At 37.2% G+C, this 12,881-nt stretch overlaps 2 non-coding genes and 1 pseudogene across 2 annotated transcripts; 1 reads left to right on the top strand and 2 right to left on the bottom strand.

Moving 5' to 3' along the window:
- Positions 1 to 8,852: 8,852 nt before the first annotated feature.
- LOC113285085 lies at positions 8,853 to 9,046 on the bottom strand (annotated as a pseudogene).
- Positions 9,047 to 9,205: 159 nt separating this feature from the next.
- TRNAG-GCC lies at positions 9,206 to 9,276 on the top strand. Its single transcript has one exon. It is a non-coding gene; the product is annotated as a tRNA-Gly (tRNA).
- Positions 9,277 to 12,342: 3,066 nt separating this feature from the next.
- On the bottom strand, positions 12,343 to 12,462 carry LOC113284722. The gene has a single exon (XR_003328346.1). It is a non-coding gene; the product is annotated as a U5 spliceosomal RNA (small nuclear RNA).
- Positions 12,463 to 12,881: the final 419 nt, after the last annotated feature.

Genomic DNA, 12,881 nt, shown 5'->3' with positions numbered 1-12,881 from the left:
TTTGAAAGTTCAGAATGATTCTTAGCTTAATAAGAAAGATCCAAACAAGAATGGTAAGAAGAAGGGCCCTTGCTACTTCTGTAAGAAACCCGACCATATTGCTCGTGACTGTCGTCAAAAGAAGAAACAAATGAATAAGGAAGCAAATATGGTCGATGATTCTAAACTTGTCATTGTTGTGCAAGAGGCCAATACTGTTGCAGATCATGGAAGTATATGGTGGTACGATACTGGTGCAACCATTCATATCTGTAAAGACCTAAATCTTTACAAGACATATGAGCCTGTTGTCGGAGAAGATGTGATTTCTGCAAATCGTCTTCCTAGTAAAGTACATGGCAAAGACACTGTTGAACTCAAGTTTACTTCTGGAAAGATTGTTACCCTTACCAATATATTACATGTCCCAAACATATGTAAAAACCTTGTTTCTGGAGTCCTTGTTAACAAGGCAGGTTTCGAGGTTAAGTTTGGATCTGATAAGTTTGTACTGTCCAAAAACAGAAAGTTTGTTGGACAAGGATACCCTTGTAACGGAATGGTTAAACTTAATTTAATGAATAATTGTTCTGCTTATATTGTTGATTCTATTGATTTGTGGCATGCTAGATTAGGACATGTGAATTATGGTTCTCTTAGAAACATGAACAAATTAGGATTAATTTCCAATTGCAATTTTGATAATGTTTCTAAGTGTGAAATATGTGTGCAAGCAAAGATAACTAGGATATCCTTTAAGTCTGTTGTAAGAAATTCTTCCTTACTTGAATTAGTGCATAGTGATATTGGTGATTTGAAAAGTCATGTTACTCGTGGTGGACACAAATATTATGTCACTTTTATTGAGGATAGTACTAGATTTTCCTATACTTACTTGATGAAATCTAAGGATGAAGTCTTTGATAAATTTAGAATTTACAAAGCCGAAGTAGAAACACAATTAGAACAGAAAATTAAAGTGTTACGTTCTGATTGTGGTGGTGAATATTATCCTACTGAATTTACTGTATTTTGTCAAGAGCATGGTTTAATACATGAATTTACTACGCCTTATACACCTCAACAAAATGGTATTGCTGAAAGAAAGAATAAGACTTTGATTGACATGGTTAATGCTACGCTTATTAGTTCTGGTTTGCCTAATTCTTTGTGGGGTGAAGCCATGTTGTCTGCATGCTATATTTTGAATAGGGTACCTTTGAAAAAGAAAAATATTTCCCCTTATGAATTATGGTTTAAGAGAAAACCTAATTTGAAAAGACTAAAAGCATGGGGTTGTCTAGCGTATGTTAGAAAACCTGAACCTAAAACACCAAAGCTAGGAAATAGGGCCTATAAATGTGCTTTTGTTGGATCTATAGATGTGGAATTTTTTTGAAAGCATGACAAGGACAAGTTCTCAGACACTACCCACTGAAAACTCATTGTCACCAAGTCTAGAACCAATGGAGACTGATAACAATGATGAACCTTCCTTCTCTACACAAAACAATGATATTTCAGTTCCTACTGAAGATATTGAACCTAGAAAAAGTAAGAGAGGAAGAATAGAGAAAAATCCTGACCCATAATTCAAATATTATCTTGTAGAGGGTGATAAGAACGAAATTCTTAGCACTACCATATATAATATGCATGATGAAGGTGATCCTAAAACCTATGCTGAGGCAATAAGCTCCAGAGATGCTAATTTCTGGAAAGAAGCTATCAATGATGAAAAGCATTCCCATTTGACAAATGGAACTTGGATATACTGTGATTTACCTCCTGGTTCTAAGGCAATAGGATGTAAATGGATATTCAAGAGAAAGTTGAATGCTGATGGTACCATTGATAAATTTAAGGCCAGATTGGTTGCTAAGGGTTACAAACAACAACATAGTATTGATTACTTTGATACATATGCACCTGTTACACGAATCACATCTATTTGTTGCTTGATTGCACTAGCTTCTATTCATAAGCTAGTTGTACATCGAATGGATGTCAAAACCGCTTTTCTAAATGGTGATTTAGAAGAAGAGATATATATGGAACAACCTGAAGGTTTCATATTGCCAGGCCAAGAGAAGAAAGTGTGTAAACTAGTGAAATCTCTTTATGGCTTGAAGCAAGCTCTCATGCAATGGGATAAGAAGTTCGACAAAGTAGCTTTCTCATATGGTTTTGTTGTGAATGATGCTGATAAATGTATCTATAGTAAACAAGATAAATCTAAGTGTGTAATTCTATGTTTGTATGTTGATGACATGCTTATTTTTGGGTCTGACTTGTCTATTGTGGAACTAACTAAGAAATTCCTTAGTTCAAACTTTTACATGAAAGATCCAGGGGAGGCTGATGTGATATTAGGAATTAAAATCCTAAGAAACGGAGATGAGTTGGTCTTAAACCAATCTCATTACATTGAGAAATTTCTCAAGAAATATGGTCATTTTGATGACAAACCAGCACCTAGCCCTCTAGATCCTAGTGTGAAGTTAATGGAGAACACTGATAGAGCTCATAAACAACTTGAGTATTCCAGTGTTGTTGGCAGTCTTATGTATGTTATGCATTGCACAAGACCGGACATAGCCCAAGCAGTGGGAGTGCTATGTAGTTTCTCAAGTAACCCTGGAATTGAACATTGGAAAGCAATTTCAAGAGTGTTGGCTTAGTTGAAGGGAACCATAAATTATGGTTTACACTTCCAGAGATATTCTGCTGTATTAGAAGGATACAGTGATGCGAACTAGAACAATGTAGAATCCAAATCCAAATCTACTAGTGGATGGATATTTACATTGGGAGGTGTTGCTGTGTCTTGGAGTTCCAAGAAGCAGACCTGCATTTCTGATTCAACAATGTTGTCAGAATTGATTGCACTTACAGATGCATGTAAGGAGGCAGAATGGCTTAGAAATTTACTAGTAGAAATCCCATTATGGATGAAGCCAAATCCTTCTGTTATGATTAACTGTGACAATCAGGCTACGATCTATAAGGTCTCAAACAAGACTTATAATGGAAAGTCAAGACATGCTAGTATTAGACATCAGATTGTCAGATAATTACTCAAAAGGGGAGTAGTTGCAGTAAACTATATTGAATCGAAAAAGAACTTGGCAGATCCTTTCAAAAAGTGTCTACCAAAGGATGTGCATTCAATAAAGTGTAAGGAGATGGGACTCAAGTCTGTGAAAGAAGTTTGATCACCGATAACGGAAACCCAACTTATGTTATATTTTGAAAAAGATAAACTAAGTTCAATATGGTACTAACAATTTATTGCAGTGGTTATGGTACACTAAAACTAAAATTTCCCATTGTCCTTCTAGTGTAGTGATCCTGCATGATCTTAGGGATGGATGAAAATCCTTAATAAGTCTAACTTTTATCACAAGGTGTCTCGCAGAAACACCTTCGAGACTTACCTATATGAGTATTTGGAAATCATGTCGTTTCCTATGAGAATAAGACCGTTCTCAGAAAAGGACTCATGAATCCAGGAGAAGGCACAGGGCCATTAATGTGCGAGCTACGGAACATACTACTTCCTGAAATCAATATCTGTGGAGGTTCTGGCTTTATCATAGGGGGTACTTGGTTCAAGATTAAATTCACCGTAGGACCTCGATAAAGCTTTGAATATCTTACACTAAGTGGAGGTTCAAACCCAAAAGGTACCTATCATTTATGTATTGGTTTCCACGATGATGCTTTTTCTCAACTTAGCTTGAACTACGTTGGCTTGATCCCACTCGGGTACATATGCAGTCACTTAGGTGATACAGCCACTCCAGCTTTAAAACTTTTTATTCCTTATTTTGGTTTTTTGAAAATAAGGGGAGAATGTTGGATATTTTCAACAAAACCTTTAATTGTAGGCATTTAGGATGTTCCTTAGGGTTTCTATTGTCAGTTAGAAAACTGAACAGAAATCTCATTTCACCAATGGACGCATTGAAGGAAGAGACGCGCCTGTTCACTCTGAAAAGATGCATGTAGAGATGAAGAGTCATCTCTAAAGGGTGTAATTTCCTCTTTAAATAGGAGACTTGTTTTCATTCAAAAACACATCTCAACTCTCTCTGTTTTCTTTCTTACAAGCATCATCAGAAACAAAACCAGTGTTTTCTTGGTTGGATCAAGGTTGTACAAGTTTTGAATCTAACACTGTTGTGGGGCTTCAAGTATCCTAAAGGCGATATTCATTGACATGTTTGTACTCGCCAATTCAATTGGGAAAGGGTCAAATAATTGTCGAAAAGAATCTTTCATTAGAGCCTTGAACCCTATTACAACATTCTAATCTTCACCCTGTTTTACTGTCAATTTTCCAACAGTGCCTTCAAACTTGCCCTTAACAATCTTTTATGTTGAATAAAATAGGCAGTAATTCTTATTACATCAAGTTGCTTGCACCTTTATGAAGCACTTCTGCACCAGATGTGTTTTTCTATTAGCACTGCCATAGCTTGTGCGAATCTTACAAAGAAGTACAAAGTTATTGCTTGAACTGTTTTTCAAAGTCTTGTGCCCTTATGGACAAAAGAAGAGCTCAAAGGTTGTGTCATAATTGTGAGTCTATATGCTTCATATGGATACTGTTGAGACTAAGGACACTGAGGATGAGGAAGATATCTTTGAAGAGGTTCAAGAATCCCCAGTTCACTCAGAGGTTGAAATTTCACTTCATGCACTCACAGGCAATGCACCTGGTGAGACTATTAGAATTCCTGGTATTCTTCACAACCAGAAAGTATCTATCCTCATTGACTCTGGAAGCACACCAAGTTTTATTGATAATGCCTTGGCAAATTCCTCGCAATGCTGCATTGAACCAACTAAACCAATGATGGTCACTGTAGCCAATGGAGAGAAAACAGTGAACACTGGCATTTGCTTAAACTTTCAATGGAGTATGCAGGGTCACCACTTTGTGGACAACTTAAGGATTTTACCTCTAGGAGGGTGTGACATTGTCCTTGGTGCATATTGGCTCAAGACTTTAGGTGATGTTCTTTTCAACTGTACTAAACTCAGCATTTCTTTCACACATCACAAGAAGCAGATTACATTACAAGGTATTTCTCCTCAGTCTACATTACTTCAAATGAGTGCTTCAGCAGCTAAGAAATATTTTTCTACTTCTTCTCATGGCCTGGTGGGCCAATTATTTTCTATTTCTCCTACCCCTACACCCACCACTCCCCCAATATTACAACCATTGCTAACTGAATTTCAAGAACTTACACAGCGACCACCAAAGAGAAGTTTGGATCATAAAATCACCCTCCAACCTAATTCTGCACCTGTTAACCTCAGAGCCTACAAATGCCCTTATATTCAAAAAGATGCAGTTGAACATATTGTGAAAGAAATGCTCCATTCTGGCATTATTCATCCAAGTCACGGCCCTTTTGCATCTCCCATCATTCTTGTTAAGAAGAAGATAACACATGGATATTTTGTGTTGATTATATGAAACTCAACAACATCACCATTAAAGATAAATTTCCCATTCCAATTGTGGATGAACTGTTAGATAAGTTATGTGGCTATGTAGTTTTCTCCAAGATTGATCTCAGGGCTGGTTATCACCAAATCAGAATCCATGACTTAAACATCTTCAAAACAACATTTAGAACTCATCAAGGTCACTATGAGTTTAAGGTAATGCCATTTGGCCTTACAAATGCACCTGTAACACTCCAATCTTTGATGAATGATATTTTCAAGCCATTCTTGAGAAAATTTGTCTTAGTTTTCTTTGATGATATCCTTATATACATCCATAACATGGAGGAACACTTGGAACATCTCAAGATTGTCTTCTCCTTACTCAGAAAACACTAGTTATTTTGCTAAGATGTCTAAATGCAGCTTTGGGCAGTCTTCCATTGACTATTTGAGTCACATTATCACAGCTGAAGGAGTAAGTGATGATCCTTCCAAGATTGAGTGCATGAAGAACTGGCCACTTCCAAAGTCTATTAAAGATCTTAGAGGGTTCCTTGGCCTACAGGTTATTACAGGAAATTTTTGCAAAGGTATAGCTCCATCAGCAAGCCTCTCACAAATTTTTTAAGAAAGATGCATTCAATTGGAACCCTGCTGCCACAACTGCATTTGAGAACCTAAAGACTGCCATGAGCAACACCCATGTATTAGCACTTCCTGATTTCACTAAACAATTTGTGGTTGAAAGTGATGCAAGTGATTCTTGCATTGGTGCGGTCTTACTACAAGAAGGCAGACCAATTGCTTACTATAGCAAACCCTTGGGTCCAAGAGCTTCAGCTTTATCCACTTATGAAAAGGAATCTCTTGTTATAGTCATGACTATTCAAAGATGGAGACAACATTTGCAAGGAAACAAATTCACCATTAAGACAGATCATCAAAGTTTGAAATACTTCATGGAGCAAAAACTTACCACTTCATTCCAGCAGAAATGGTTAATCAAACTCCTTGGTTTTGACTATGATATTCAGTATAAAAAGGGAGATGACAATGTTGTTGCAGATGATCTCTCCAGAAGACCAGTAGATGTTACTTCTTGTCATTCATTGTCATTATCTACACCAACTTGGGTTGCTGAAGTTACAATTACCTATGCAAATGACTCTCAAGATCAAGATATCATTTCTTCACTCCTTCTCAATCCTCTTAGTGTTCCACACTTCCCTTATAGGGAAGGTGTTTTAAGGTATAAACATAAACTTTACATTGGAACTGGAGGCAATGTAGGGCAAACATTTTTAGCTTCTCTACATGCTTCAGCTATTGGAGGGCATTCTGGCATTCAAGCAACTTCTGTGAGAGCAAGGAGCCATTTATATTGGAGAGGAATGCACAAAGACATAGTGTTTTTTGTCTCTCAGTGTGATATCTGCCAAAGAAACAAAAGTGACACCACCAATGCTTCAGGTCTCCTCCAACCCCTTCATGTCCTTGATCAACCATGGCAACATATCACAATGGATTTCATTGAAGGCCTCCCTGTCAGCGACAAGAAGAGTGTTATCCTTGTCATTGTTGACAGGCTAACCAAGTATGCTCATTTCTTGGTTCCTCAACATCCATACACAACATCCTTAGTTTCTCAGGCATTTCTCTCTCAAATGTTCAAATTGCATGGATTACCATCATCCACTGTGTCAGACAGGGACAATGTCTTTACCAGCAATTTTTGGCAGGATCTGTTTAGAGCTTTGGGTACAAGTCTTAATTTAAGCACTGCATATCACTCTCAAACAGATGGCCAAACTGAGAGGGTGAATGGCTGCTTGGAAACTCATTTGAGATACTTAACTGGACATCAACCTGGCAAATAGAGCCAATGGCTAGCTTTGGCAGAATGGTGGTACAATTCAAGCTTTCATACTAGTCTGAAGATGTCTCCATTTCAGGCACTTTATGGGTATGTCCCTCCCCACTTAGCTTTTCCTACCATTGCAACAACTTCAGTTGATGCTGTTGAAACCTATTTGAAGGAAAGAGACTCTCTAGCAAGTTTTCTCCAGCTTGCTATAAACATAAACCTATTTGAAGGAAAGAGGCACTTTATGGGTATATCTTCAAACTTCTTTTCAGAATTTTTATACTGAGTAAAGCAAGTTTTCTCCAGCTTTGTTAGGTTATCTGAAATCGAAGCAATATTTGTATTAATTGTAGCCATACCGTCATTACTAGCAATAGTACTTGTAGTAATAAGATTGGTAAGCTTGGTGATAGCAGCATCGAAAGCTTCTTGAATAACGGTGTTGGCCATATAATTTTTTGTATAATAGATAAAAGGGTTTGCGGAAGCGAAAAACAGGATCGTAGAAAAGATGAAAATATAATCTACTGTCGAATGATACTAATTGGTGTAGAACTGATAGGAAGAAAGCAACACGGAGATTGCTGGTATTGAGAAGAGAAGAAAAGGTTGAGAAACTAGAAGAATAATTAGGGTTGAGAAGAGAAAGATTGATAGCTCTGAAAGAGTTAGTTTTAATTAATCTTGATAATAATAATTGTATCTTATAAGAACTTAATAAGCCTGTTTATATAGGCATGATAAGAACCTAAAAATAGTAAAACTCTAAAAGAATAAAAAAAGGAAACTCTAAAAGAAGAAGTTCTGACTTGTAACACAAGAAAAACAAAGTAAAAGCAAAGAATCAACTGTGAAAGTTGATACAGCAAAAAGAGATCAACTGTCATTGTTGATACGGAGCAATTGGATCAACTGGGACGGTTGATCAATTGAAAACAGGTAGATGTCCTACATCATCTTTAGATTCTACAAAGTTTAATCCATGGCACTGATGGCAGAATAAAAGATTTAGTACGATTTTGTTGATTAGTTCATGGCAGAAGCAAAGAGAGAATGGAGACTGGAGAGAAGGAAATAGATAGAATAGGTGGTGTGATTTATTTTTATTTTTTTTTCGTCTTTGCCTTTTGCTTTGTGTAGGAGTATCGGACATGGGCTTTTATTTGGGGTAGGCAAAAGCTTATGTATTGCTATTTGGGACGAAAATTTACACTACTAGAAGAGAAATTGGGGAGGCAAGGGTAGGCAGTTGCCTACCCTTGCCGTTAGTTGCCTCCGCCCCTGCTGCCCGCCCCCTTCAAGCATTCTCATGTATTGTGCAAATGGTACAAGATAACAAGTAGTTGCACCATCAATGTTGAATGCAACTCTGTAAATAATGGATCGGCAGTTGGGAGACATGTTCCAGATATTGGAGCAATATTATCCAGCTCAACTAGAGCTGCGTCTAATGCATTGCAAGTCATTGCTTGCCTGCGTATGGAATTGTAATTGTGGACATTCCAGACACAGTGTTTCTGTACTATACACGGCCAGCTCAAAAAAAAAAGAAGCATAATGCAATGCACCCCATAGACCATGACGGAAAGATGAGATTTGGTTTAGAATAGGCAGGGGCCGCGCGGACATAGGAGAGGGGGAGATCTTAGGCGAGCACCCCTCCGTAATGTGCGATGGAGATCGCTAACCTAGGCCATGGACCTTCTTGATCATCCATGGACCCGTCAAGGTAAGTATGTTTTTCCTTTCCCACGTCTCATTTACTTATACTCGCTCGTTTCTTGTCTATTGAGAGAACACAAGCAGTGTGGACCAATGTGTTTTTCTTAGATGAAACATAAGTTGGTTTTGTCTCTACAAAGAGAAAATAGAAAAACTTCGTAGTTTCAACATTCAGCACCAGTGGTCTAGTGGTAGAATAGTACCCTGCCACGGTACAGACCCGGGTTCGATTCCCGGCTGGTGCATTGTTTTGTTGCTTTTTTGCTCTGCAAAGCTGTGTGATCAGCTCGCAAAGTAGTGGGCACCAACCATGGTACCGTGGGATATTGGACTAGTTCTGTCACTATGTTACGGCACTGATTAAGGGTTTAATATCTGATAATCCTGAAATGGGTTTCTTATAATTTCTCTCTCAAACGCACAGATTTGGATGAAGGGAAATGCTATCATTTTAATTGAATAAACGTAGTGGTTAAAAATTGTTAAATCCAAGGTTCTCCTGCAATGGGATTTGCAAAGTGAAAATTACATGGAGACTCATTCTTACACATTTCTCTACTATGAAACCGACGCCCACAAAACTCATGGGCGCATCCGTATATGGGGAAATAATTATAGCAAGACCCATATTTTGGAAAATTATATTTCTTCGGAGATTTATTTTCCTTTCTTCGTTTCATTCAGATCCAAAATAAAGACCGGAGTAGAGAAAGACGATAGGAAGATTAGGTGAGATCGGAGAATAGAATGAACGAGGAAAAAGATTTTGCGAGGTGATTGAATGTTCGATTATGATGGGCACAAATCCGATTCTTTATGATAATCGATTAATTTCAAATTTGTTGAATTCTGGACATGTTCAATTACTCTCGCTGATTAATGCAACAACAGTTTCAATTTCTTTATTGACATTTGGTATATAAAACATACCCAAAGAAATTCTCTCCTGATCTGTATTGGTAACTACCCTATTTAGTGGGTTCTTCAATACTCCATTACTCTGCAACTGATCCCAATGAACAAGGAGAGCTCGAGCTCCAGGCATGCATCAATCATTAACTCATTAATTATTTTTATGAACTTGAAGACTTACTACTTCATGGTCTTGTGGAAGAACAGTCCTCCATATGTATGAGCTTTTAAACGATATATTGGGAGCATATGTACCTCATTCTTTCTACTAAGAACAGATTCTAACATGACCGTAGTTGTATCTTCCCTTTTTTTTGTTAATCATTTTGTTATTTTTGATCATGGTGAAATTAAGTAGTGAGTAACGGGACCAACATGCCCCCCGTATCACCACATTAAAATCTCCACCTAATGCCCATGGAATCGCAGGCCACATTCCCCTGACTGCTCACAGTTCTTCGCAGTAATCATCTCTATCGGTGTAACGATTAGGTCCATAAACATTTGTGAGGTAGCATAAAAATCCATCATCTTTGAAAAATCCTTCAACAGCTAGTGAAAATGTACCTTCAAAAGCTGAAACCACTTCAAACATATCCAAATTCCATAGTATTAATATGCCACCGGACCTTCCAATTGAATTTAAAGCAACCCAGCCAAAGTTGTTTGAATCACTAATTTCAACCACGTTTTTTTTTTGTAATTTTTTCAAGCATAGTTTCTTGGAGAAAAATAATTGAAGCTTTAGAGGAAATATGGCTAAAGCTTTAGAGAAAATAATTGGGAGTTAATGAAACATGAAAGAAGATGATGATGTGGTTATGACTGCATAACATGTCATTCAGTCGAGAAACTGTCTGCATAACATGTTATGCATTCGTGAAAATGGATGCATAACCTGTTATGCATCTACAAAATTTGTTGCATAACTTGTTATGCAGTCCAGAAAACCTGCATAACCTGTTATGCGTCCGAAAATATGGCTACATAATACATTATGCATCGAGAAAATAGATGCATAACCTGATATGCATCCGTAAATATGGATGCATACTGCATTATGCATCAATTTTTTATATGTACGGATAAAATCAACCAAAACAATGGTTACATAACTTGTTATAGATGCATAACTTTGTTATGCAGATACATAACTTGTTATGCAGTCGAAAAAATGGTTGCATAATTCGTTATGCGTCTGCAGAATGTGTTATGCATCGTTTTTTGTGACTGCATAATGGTTAAGTATCAAGTTTTCAAAAAATTTCCCTAAAATGAGGATCACCTCCGGTTTTTTCGTTAAAAACAAAAATTTGATATTCTTTTTTGTACTCGTTGCGTAGCTCTTTTAAAAAAAATTCCAACGATATAAAATTTATAAAATTCTAAGGCGCGGATTTTTAGATATGTTATGTCCAGATTGCGCTGCCAATTATACCCCTGAAAAAGATAGTATGCATAACGAGTTATGCCTGAAAAGATAGTATGCATAACCAGTTATGTATTGATTCATATAATAATTTCATATAATTATGGGTGTCACGGTATACAAAATTAATTGTGGGCCTGAGAACGAGAATATTATTTTTTTTGGATCTCCCCCTAATTTCCCCATTTGCAAATGATAGGTGTTTGAACTTTGAAGTAGTATTGACAACAAATGACTCATTTTAGTCATCAACTCCTGTGTTAGTAATTTGTTTAAACAACTGCAGTAAAATGCTTGTTTGCATCAAAGTTGTTGTCAATAATAATCTGACATTAACTAACTGCAGTCAAGTACTTCAATGTTCTAGGAACTAGTGGCGCATACTGGCAGATTAACTTGAAAGCAACGTGAAGAACCAATTTTTGATTCTTGTACCCCAAACACCTTAGCCTACCCAAATTTTTTCCAAGTCAACAATGCCAGATTGTATTATCAGATGAGAATAGTAGTACCCTTTAGCATGGGCTATCAATTCTTCTGGCACGGAATCATGTGATTAACCCAACCTAGACAATTCTTGCAATGTGGTCTCACACTCTTAGTCAATTTGCAGCAAGGAGATACGACCAGCTCCTAGTGTGTGAAGTATGAACTGGTTCAAATAAGCTTTTGTTCCTCGTCTCTGATAGATTTTTTTTCTTTCGGAGTGAAATTGATATCATTGTTGTACATAGTGTGTGAAAGGAACAAGGAAGCAATTATCTACAGCCTGTAAAACAAGATGAAAATCTGAACAGAACCGTAGGCTTGCTGTTATCCATTCAGATTAATTAAGCTAAGCAGCTTGAAGTGCTTTTGATGGAGAAAAATCTCATTCTGCAAAGCCATTGAAATGAAAACTTTGGGTTTAAAAATTGTTGGGTTCCTCTTAAGAAAATAAGAAAACTTTGGGTTTAAAAATTGTTGGGTTCCTCTTAAGAAAAATAAGAAACCCTCCAAAAATAGGCGTATGCCGCTTATAAACGGCAAGCACACGGTATTCTTTAGTAAAAGGCGAAAGAATAGTTCGCTTTGTGCTTGCCGCACGGCTGCGTGGATCATTTGGGAGAGTGAAGTGTTACTTTTATACACAGCATTCTGAGTAGAGTGGTGCTTCCTACTCCGTGTGGGTCTAATTATTCTTCAGTTCAACTGAGATTCACACAACGAGTGCTGGAAATGGAACTGTATAACGCACTGTCATAAGCTTTAGTTCTCTTGTTCGACTATGAACCCTGAACCCAAAATGTTGCCCAACTTCCGAGGAAGTGCCTGAAAAGTTGAAAGTTATGCTGCGGTGAGACATAATTTTATTCAAAAGCCAACGTATGTACGACCTTGCCGCCTTTTGGTCTAGAAATATGTAGTCCTTTTTTTTTTTTTTTTTTTGCTGTGCAACATATTACATGTGCCTAAGTGAAGAGATAAGTTGGTAATGGTGATTGGATGTAAGAGATATGTGAACACAAA

The sequence above is a fragment of the Papaver somniferum genome, chromosome 5, assembly GCF_003573695.1.
Source record: "Papaver somniferum cultivar HN1 chromosome 5, ASM357369v1, whole genome shotgun sequence".
Classification (NCBI taxonomy): Eukaryota; Viridiplantae; Streptophyta; class Magnoliopsida; order Ranunculales; family Papaveraceae; genus Papaver; species Papaver somniferum.
This window is presented reverse-complemented; position numbering and strand designations above follow the sequence as displayed.